Source organism: Stomoxys calcitrans, chromosome 3, assembly GCF_963082655.1.
Source record: "Stomoxys calcitrans chromosome 3, idStoCalc2.1, whole genome shotgun sequence".
NCBI classification, from domain to species: domain Eukaryota; kingdom Metazoa; phylum Arthropoda; class Insecta; order Diptera; family Muscidae; genus Stomoxys; species Stomoxys calcitrans.
In genome coordinates, this window is record NC_081554.1 from 116,337,297 (window position 1) to 116,347,869 (window position 10,573).

Consider the following 10,573-nt stretch of genomic DNA (forward strand, 5'->3'; position numbering starts at 1 on the left):
CAACATCCATTGTGGTAAGATCGTCGTCTTCCCAGAATAAAAGAACTGATCCGAATTACAATTCTAATTCACGGTGTTTTATTTTCCCTTGTCTCGCCCCCAACCGAGTTTTTATCCATTACACATCAACTGAGAAATAACTGGAGTTAACTGCCTTCCTCCCCTCATTGGTTCTTTTTCTAAGGGCTTCAGTATTGAGTCCCTCCCCGACATCCTCTACTTATTATTCCAGAGAAACATTGGTCCTCAACGAACCGGATTAGCAGCGAGTGAGAGACATCCCGTTGGTGCGTAGCAGAAATTAACAGAAGAACTTTGGAGACAAGGTACGTTTGTTGTTTGGCTTTGGTATTGCATTCAGTACAGTAACAAGTGTCAGGAAAAGAAAATTAAAAAAGTGTGCTCGTCGAAATACTTAAAGTTTCACAGAAATAATGAAGAAAACGTCGAAAATAATATAATTTTAAAATACGATTGTCATGAATTGCTCATAATACTGAAATCGGAAGCAAAGCCAACGTTGTGGACTTTTGGATGAATTAGGATATCTATATATTGCGTATATTCTAAACCAAACATTTTGAGGAGAAGCGACTAGACATTTTCCATGGGCTTAGTTTACCAAAAGTAAGTTTTTAATGAATTCAGTAGTGTTTGAAAAAGAAATATTCTTATTTACGACTGTCAAGGCATTTCTGATCAAAGCACGTGTTGTTGTGAACGAAAACGGCCATATGAATGTTACATGCTCTATGGCCGCACATTGCAATTGACTTACGTACATCGCCCACTTATTGATTTGATCTTTTTTGTGGTATTTTTTATGCATAGACACCACGAGTAAATTTTGCATGAATATTTGTTTTTGGTTTTTCGTCTCAGTTCATTACCTTTGGGGACATCGGGGCTAGCATATCTTTGTTGTAGTTCTGACAACAACTACTTCTATTTCTTTTTTCTCGCATGCGATAATTACAAAAGCTTTACTGTTCTCATCATTTCACTCAAACCAGTTGTTTCACAGCAGCAAGGTGATAACAGAGAGTTTGAGCTTTATTACAATTCTATTTTGGTTTCATACTCATCGCTGTTATTTCGTTTGGCTCTCTTGGTGGAGAACATTTCCAAACAGCGACGGGCCATACCATATACATATCTTCATATATATCTTCCAGTGACGGTGCTACCTACAAACCTCTCTTAAGTTGTGATTTTTCTACACACCTGTATAAGGTAATCCACATCCTCCATTGGAACACTTTCCAAGCTCTCAGTGAACTATCTCAGCTATATGTTGGGGTAAACGAACTGGTGTTCCAGGAACATATGTTTATGTTGTTTTTCTTTCTTGTACATTAGCGCCCTTCCAGTTTTGCTTTTACATTTTGCTTCGTTCATAGATGCATCCACTGAATACTTAAAGGTTCGATCTTTATCTTCAATTCTTGAGTAGAGTTGCCATCAACTTTTTTACCCGACTATTTCTCGGTTTCCTACAGATCGAATTGTAGCCTTTCCTTTTCATAGTTTTTGGTTGAGATATTTCCGAAATGTCCCTCGATCATTTCATCCGTATGGCGGATCGGTTAGTGGAGTTTGAGGCAGCATTGAACACTAACGCGATACCGATTTCTTCCGTCTTCGCTATCGAGACACATAAGGAAGAAGTTAAATCGATTTGGAATAAATTGAAGCAGGCTTATGATAAATGTTTAGAAGACATTTCAAACGATGATGTCGATGGGGAAGGTTTGGCAAAGGACGATGCTAGTGAAGAGGAGGAGGCCAATGAGCTAGCGATAGTCAAGGCCAAATACCAGAGCTGTTATATAACGTATAGCAGGTGTACAACTACCCTTTGTGAACTAAAACAGGAAATGCTCCCTAGTCCTCAGGGGCGGGTCTCAAGCCCCAAGCCTGCATTTTCGCTACCGCCATGTGATATTCCAACTTTCCAAGGGGACTACCAGTCCTGGCCTACATTTAGGGACTTATTTACGGCGGTATGTAAGGATAATTCGCGATTATCCGGAGTAGAGAAATTGTTCCACTTGTTGCAGAAAACCAAAGGGGAGGCCCACGATATTGTAGCTAAGAGTCCACTGACTAACGAGGGATTTTGTTCGGCATGGGCAAATCTCTGTTCCCGTTTTGAGAATAGAAGGATTTTGGTGAATGAACAACTTAAATCATTGTTTAATTTGCCTTCTATTTCTGTCGAATCCGCCAGCTCAATTAAAGTTTTGCAACGAGATATTAACTCTTGCATTTCCGCTCTTGGTCTTTACGAGATAAATGTGGAGAGCTGGGACCCCGTTTTTGTTTTCATTTGCTCCAATCGCCTACCGGAGACTACTCTCACGATGTGGGAGCAATCGCTCCACAATAAAGCCGTTATTCCGAAATGGTCGGATTTAGATTTATTTCTTACTGACCGTCACAGGACTCTAGAGTCTGTTCATCATACGAGGAGCATGAAGGAGACAAAGTCGGGTACAGGAAAATCAAATGTTTCTTCGAAGAAAGTCGAGGCAGTCCGAACGTATCATGCGAATGTCAACCCGACAGAATGTCGTCTTTGTCCCAACGAATTTCATATCATCCGAAAGTGTCCTCGGTTTCTTGAGATGGACTGCAACCAAAGGCTTTCCGAAATAAAGGCCAGCAAACTATGTATCAACTGCTTCTCCAGTGTCCATTCAGTAAGAAATTGTAAAAGTAAACATTCATGTTTTAAATGTCAACGACGCCATAATACCCTGCTCCATAGGGATACTAATGATACTACTACGGCCTCCTCGCCAGTCTCAAACTCGGCACAAAATACACAACCTTCTCTGAACCTTAACACAGCAACCGCTTGTCCACTTTCTCCCCCCATACAGTCCACTACGTCCAAAGGGAGTTGTGTTCAGACGTACTTTTCTATCGGTTCCAGGACTGTTTTGTTAGGAACAGCCCTCGTGAGGATAGATCACTTAGGTGACACATATATAGCCCGCGCTTTATTGGATTCAGGTTCAGAGGGTACTTTGGTCTCTGAGAGGTTGTTTAAAAGGTTGAGGATCCCTTTTAAACGCGCCTGCGCGAAAATATCAGGTTTGAACAACTCGGTGACTGCCGATGTTTCCAAACAATGTTCTTTTGCTTTGAAGTCGAATATGGATGATTCCCATGAAGTTTCCGCGACCGCTCTCGTGGTCCCTCACTTGTCCAGTACACTTCCTTCTCAGACCATCAATATTGACTCCCTTCCTGATCTTCCCCAGATTTCATTGGCAGACCCCCACTTTTATCGAAGTTCTAATGTCGATGTTCTTATTGGTAGCGATCTGCTTCCGTCGATTATTCTACCGGGGGTCTTGCAACAGGTCTGTGGCACGTTGATGGCACAGCAGACCATTTTCGGATGGGTCCTGACTGGACCTCTTCCTGTTTCCGGGTACTCACGTATTTCTCCTTGTGTTTCGTGCTTTTGCGAAATTTCTTTAGATAAAGAAATTTCTAGATTTTGGGAGGTGGAGGACGTTCCACGATTGAGGCCACTTTCCCCACAAGATCTTTTTTGTGAGGAGTTGTATAGGCGTACGACGAGACGGAATGCGCAAGGAAGGTACATTGTGTCACTTCCGTTCAAGGAGGATGATTTAATGAGTCTCGGTATTGGTCAGTCCAGACAGGGGGCAATAGCACAATTTTTACGCAACGAGTGTCGTTTGGGGCGCGACACGGGGCTGAAGAGGCAGTATGATGAAGTACTCCAGGAGTATATTGACCTAGGTCATATGTCTCCTGTATCCGCACCTATCCGCGAGGATCCTTTACGTCATTACTATATGCCCCACCACGCTGTCATGAAGGCGGAGAGCACGACAACGAAGTTGCGTGTTGTGTTTAACGCCTCATGTCCGACTTCGAATGGCCGAAGTCTTAACGACCTTTTGCATACAGGTCCGACTCTACAGAAAGATTTGACTGTTCTCATTCTGAAATGGCGTTTATTCCGGTACGTGTTCAGTGGGGACATCCAGAAGATGTACAGGCAGATTTTGCTAAACCCCGAACATACCACATTCCAACGCATTGTATTTCGATCCAATTCCAAAGATGTCTTACAGGACTTTCGATTAAATACTGTGACCTTTGGGGTTAATTGTGCACCTTATCTAGCGATAAGGACCATTCTGCAACTAGCCGATGACGTCCAGGATAAATATCCTTTAGCTAGCAATATTCTAAGAAGTTCTATGTACGTAGACGATGCCATTGCCGGTTCCCACACAATAGAGGACGCCATTTCTGCCAGGGATCAACTGATCGTGGCTTTGAAATCAGCAGGATTCACCATGAGGAAATGGACTGCTAATACTAAGAAACTGTTGTCGGATCTCCCAAATGACCATCTCCTTTTTGAGGATTTTTTGGACTTGGATGATCGTTGTTCCGCAAAGACTTTGGGGATCCGATGGAATGCTCGATCGGATGAGTTTTATTTCTCCCTTACGGAATTTCCGGAGAATTGTGAATATACGAAGCGTGAGGTCCTTTCACAGATTTCGAAATTATTTGACCCTGCGGGATGTCTATCCCCTGTTGTCATTCAGGCGAAAATTATAATGCAGAGGGTATGGGTTGATAGGACCGAATGGGACGAAGTCCTTTCCCCCGCATCCTTGCAGTCCTGGAAAATATTTCAACAGAATTACTCTGATATAAATTTGATAAAAATTCCGCGATGGATTCGATTTTGTCCAAGAAGTAATGTCCAATTTCATGCGTTTTCCGACGCGTCGGAAAGGGCTTATGCGGCTGTACTTTATGCACGTGTACAACAAGGCGAATCGGTGTCTTGCCATTTAATATCATCTAAAACTAGGGTGGCTCCTATCAAGACCCTCTCGATTCCTAGGCTGGAGTTATGTGGGGCCACTTTATTGGCGGATATGGTCGATAATGTTCTTCCTCAATTGGAAATCGAGAATTATGCATTATTTTGTTGGACCGACTCAAGCATAGTCCTTTCCTGGCTGGCAAAACCCCCATGTTTTTGGACCACATTTGTGGCCAATAGGATTTCCCGAATTTCCCAGGTAACAGATACGGTTCGTTGGTATCATGTTAATTCCGAGGAGAACCCCGCTGATTTACCGAGCAGGGGAGTGTCACCACAGGACTTAAGAGGTAATGATCTTTGGTGGCATGGTCCGAAATGGCTATCAAATCCGATCTTGAAGTGCCCCGATTTTCGAAACACGGAAACTGAATTGGAAAGAAAACCACTGAAAGTGAATATCTCATATTTTGTAAACTTCTCCGATATTCTTGAGCGTTTTTCTTCATTCCCTAGAGCTCTTCGGGTGGTAGCATATATCTACCGTTTCTTTCACCATACCCATCCAAAGTTTCGAGTAGGATTTTGTAGGGAATCCACTGTGATAAGTGCTTCTGAAATTAATTCCGTAAAGAATGTACTCATTATTGTATGTCAAAAGGCTTGGTACTCCAGAGAATACCATGCCTTATCCAGAAAGACGCAAATATGTTCCTCTAGTTCCCTACTTAGCCTTAATCCGTTTTTGGACGCGAAAGGGGTAATGCGCATTTGCGGAAGATTGGAATCCGCTCCAGGGCTGTCTTATGATGAAAGACATCCAATCATCCTTCCCTATGACTGCCAGTTTTCTCGTCTTCTAGTTCAGTTCGTTCATCATATTAGTTTACATGGCGGGAACCAGTTAGTACTACGTCTTTTGCGAACATCCTACTGGATTCCTCGAGTTCAGAGTTTAATTAGGACCACTATCCATAAGTGTAAGCCGTGTGTCTTGTATAGAAAGAAATGCCAGAAACAATTGATGGCTGCCCTACCTCCGGAAAGATGTGAGGTCTCAAGACCCTTCACTCACACGGGCTTGGATTTCGCGGGGCCTTTCGACATCAAAACATACTCTGGTAGATCCTTTCGCCTTACTAAGGCTTATGTATGCGTTTTTATATGTTTTGGCACCAAGGCTATACACCTTGAAGTTACTTCCGACTTGTCTACTTCGGCTTTCCTTGCGGCTTTTGCTCGCTTTGTTTCGCGCCGAGGGTGCCCCTTACATATTCACTCCGACAATGGCACTACCTTTGTGGGGGCTTCTAGAAGCATAGCTCGTGACTTTGTTCAAGCGTCAAGAGAATCCACCATATCCAACTACTCGCATCAAAATTTGGTTTGGCATTTCATTCCGCCAGGAGCACCTCATATGGGAGGGCTCTGGGAGGCAGGGGTGAAAAGTTTTAAACAACATTTCAAAAAAGTTGCAGGTAATATGAAATACACCTACGAAGAATTTCAGACGATTCTTTGTAGAATTGAATCTTGTTTGAATTCAAGACCTCTGTCTCCCATGTCCCAAGACGTTTCCGACCTCTCCGCATTAACACCAGGCCACTTTTTAGTGGGTTCCCCATTATTGGCCCCAGTCGAACCAAGTATAGATGAAGCTCCCCTATCATTGCGAAATCGATGGCAAAGGGTCAAACTTATTTATCAGAATTTCTGTTCGAGGTGGAAATCGGAATACCTCAAAGAGCTTCATCGACGAACCAAATGGAAGGAACCAGAGGAGAATATTCATGAGAACGCCCTGGTCGTTATTAAGGAGGACAATATTCCTCCAAACTGCTGGCGACTTGGTCGAATTTGTAAAGTCTATCCAGGCTCTGATAAAAGGATTCGTGTCGCAGATATCCGTACCATAAAAGGTACTATTACACGTCCGATAACAAAGTTGGTTGTGCTTCCGAGCGATTCCTGACTATTCATCTACTTTATCAATGTCCAATTGTGTAACAGTCACTCGTCTGGTGTTTTACAGAAATATGCGCAACCAATCTCCAAGCAAACCATACCACAAATCTAAGAGGGGTAATCATGGGAACTACGACTGTAGAGTTTGCAAAGGAACCCATCCTCTTAGACTGTGTCGTCGTTTCCTTAGCATGAATACCATACAAAGAAAGGAAACCGTCCAGAAATATGGTTATTGTCCTAACTGTCTTGCGCACGTACACTCCAAAAACTCCTGCTTTAGCACCTCCGGATGCAAGTACTGTAAAAAACACCATCATACATTGCTACATATTCATCCACGGTTCCATATGCAATCTAATAAATATAAATCCACCACATCCGATTCCAAATCATCCTGTTCCAAATCATCAGATTCCAAATCATCCGGTTCCAAATCATCTGATTTCAAAGGATCCACTTCCAAATTATCCAATTCAAGCAATTCCAAGGCATCAAAATCATCATTTCAACGGCAAACCTCAGAGTCCAAGAATGGCGTACCTAAATCAGCGACATCATCTTCAGAACCATCCTTATCATCAATCCTAAAGCAAAATGTAATCACCCTCCTTCCTACAGCTATAGTGAATGTAGAAACCAAAAATGGATCCTACCAGGGCCGCTGTTTACTGGACTCAGGGTCAAAAATGAGCTATGTTTCCAAAAAATTTGTCGATAAGTTAAACCTTATGACCTTAGAACTGGACGATGAAATAATGTGCCCGTTGACCTTGGTTTCATCTACCGATCTTAACGATAAAATCCACGTTATTCTTAGAGTCAATAACAGAATCGCGATTACTACCCCCAGCCAAGATTTACCTGAAGAAATTAAGAAAAACTTTCAAAATTTTGTCCTCGCCGATAAGAATTTTTACAAATCTGCACCCATTGAATTAATCTTAGGGGTTGATATTTACTCAAAAGTTGTAACTGATGGTATTTTTGTCCGCAGTGGTCTCCCTACTGCCCAAAATACGACTTTTGGTATAATCTTATACGGCACTGTCTCAATTTAAATAACTGAATGCAAATCCAAAGACTAGAAACAAACGTAGAAAACACATTGGTTCACCATATTTAGTTTTAACTTCTTTCTAAGCATTAAAACATGAATTTTAAAATTTGCAAATGAAATCACGCTATAAGAAATTTTTGTTATAAGAATACTGAATTGAATGATTTATAATCCTTAGAATACTTATCTTTATTTACTGAGATTAATCTAAAAGGAAATGTGGTTTTAAATTAACGTTCTAATGAAAGATTATTTGCAGTAGTACTGCAAGGGGGGCGGCGATGTTAACGCAGCACCTCTTGCTTTAATCTGTTTGCAGCGCAGCACTGTTGTACGTATTATCGTACCCATAATGCTGCGATAGGCAAATGCATTCATCGGTTACTTAAAAGATATAAGATAAATGTTAGAGAATAAAATGTTCGAATTTCTTTTATCAACCACAGCTTCCGTCCTTAGGTCTTAGCTTTAAGTAGTTCACTTTTTCTTCAACATCCATTGTGGTAAGATCGTCGTCTTCCCAGAATAAAAGAACTGATCCGAATTACAATTCTAATTCACGGTGTTTTATTTTCCCTTGTCTCGCCCCCAACCGAGTTTTTATCCATTACACATCAACTGAGAAATAACTGGAGTTAACTGCCTTCCTCCCCTCATTGGTTCTTTTTCTAAGGGCTTCAGTATTGAGTCCCTCCCCGACATCCTCTACTTATTATTCCAGAGAAACAAGGGTTTTGGGGCTGGGGCGGCCCCCCAGTTACTTGGACCCTACTATGAAAATCGAACTCTATGATTGAATACCTTTCATTTGAATCCCATATTGTCCCGATCGGTCCACTTTTATTTTTGGGTAGTACTTTTGGGGTAAGGGAGAGGGTCCGCCCCCCTCCCGATATCAAAAAATTATATAGCCTATGTTTCCTTACCGACCAACCTACACAATCTGTGAAAATTTCAATGTAATCGGTTCAGCCGTTTTTGAGTCTACACGGAACAAACAAACAAACCGACAAACAAACAAACATGCAAACAAACACAAATTTAATTTTATATATAAGAAAGAGAATTGTGTTAAATTCATTTTTAAAATGTAGCTCTTAGCATTTTCCTTTAATTTAAATATTTATTTAAAGGGAATAAACAACGTCAATGTTAACAACGACTATCACTCATTAACCACACAAATAAAACGTATTTTAATTAGTCTAACGACATTTAAGCCTAATTGTGTTTTTATTTGGAGTCTGCCGGTTTCGGGTGAAGTTTATTCTGAATCGATGCCAAAGGAACACATGTGTTCGACTATGTTAGGTATAATTTCTGGCTGCGATAAGTCGATTTCTTCTCATGTTCTTTCAAAAAATTAAAATCTTATCTTTCATTTTTTATTTTATTTTAGTTTACTCACCTCCCAACAACCGCATCATAAAATAAGCAGCAGTCATTCTAAACACGCAGAAAAATAGAAATCTTGGTTTAATAAAGAAATTTGTATAATCAATTGAAAATTTTGTCGACATCGTACCTATAAAAAAATTGTATTATTAATAAACCGTTTAGGAATTTGCACTTATGACAAGCTGAATAATTCAATTAAAACGGTTATCAATTTGATAAAACAATTTATTTAAAAATTTTTTATTCTTTCAAAAACACGTTTAACTGACATAATTAAAATAAATAACTGGTATTTTTTCCATAAATAAACCATTTTTTACTTCAGTCGATTAATTGCGAATACAAAATGAAATATGTTGCGTTAAAATGTTCTGTCTTCTTATTTAAAACATAAACCTAATTTGTGTTACAAGCGGAGAAAGTCCTAATGGTACAACTAAATGACTAACTAAAACTTTTAGTTGGTAGGCCACCATGTACATAGATGAGGAAGAAATCCAAGTGAACTCTTTCAATTGTGATTGAATTTTTTACTGCTGTCAATGAGACTTCAAACCAAAGTCATTAAAATAACAATATGTGCAGGTAGTTGGAATATTAGGAAAGGGATTGGACTGTACGTCGTTCTCTCGGATATTTACTCCCTTTGCTTCGCATACATTTTTCATCACCGGCGCCATATCTGGAAAGTGTAAAACAAAGAAATTGTTTTTATATTGAAATAATTCGTTATGAATAACAACCTTAGCCTTTCGTATATAATATCTCGAAGTATTGATCCACATGAAGGGATGTAGTTGTGTTTCTGTTAGTCGATATCAAGAAGCCTAATTTATATATGAATAATTTAAAAGCATTATTAGTAGCATTAATGCACATATAAACATACCCATTTAATTTCTACCATGTTCTCCATTTTTAGGTGCGTTTCGCATGTATAATTATTTCATTTATATTTTCACCGTCTTGATTTTTCTGCTTTGCAATCTTTCTCTTTCTCGATGTTTTTTTTTGCCAACTTTATTTCCATCTAGGCACGCCAATTGTTTGTTGTCTTCTTTTGAATTACATCAAGAATACACGAAATGAAAACATGATTATGTGGGAGAGAAGCAAACAATTTTGTTTTTGCATTCAGTGGTGCATGCGTACACATATATGGCCCATTTGCACTTCTATTCACATAATATGTGTGTGAAAGGGACCACAATACTATCTTGCTTTTTGTAGGAACAGATACATACTGTTTATGCCATTAAATAACATTTTTAATCCGTCCAATTAAAAATTTGTTAAACATTAGTCTTTTGTACCAATCA

The 10,573-nt window shown here is 39.9% G+C and overlaps 1 long non-coding RNA gene across 1 annotated transcript; it reads right to left on the minus strand.

Annotated features, from left to right (window-relative positions):
- Nucleotides 1-9,729: 9,729 nt before the first annotated feature.
- LOC106083283 (uncharacterized) lies at nt 9,730-10,230 on the minus strand. The gene is made up of 3 exons (XR_001220615.2): nt 10,144-10,230; nt 9,998-10,081; nt 9,730-9,936 (listed from the first exon to the last, which is right to left on the minus strand). It is a non-coding gene; the product is annotated as an uncharacterized LOC106083283 (long non-coding RNA).
- Nucleotides 10,231-10,573: the final 343 nt, after the last annotated feature.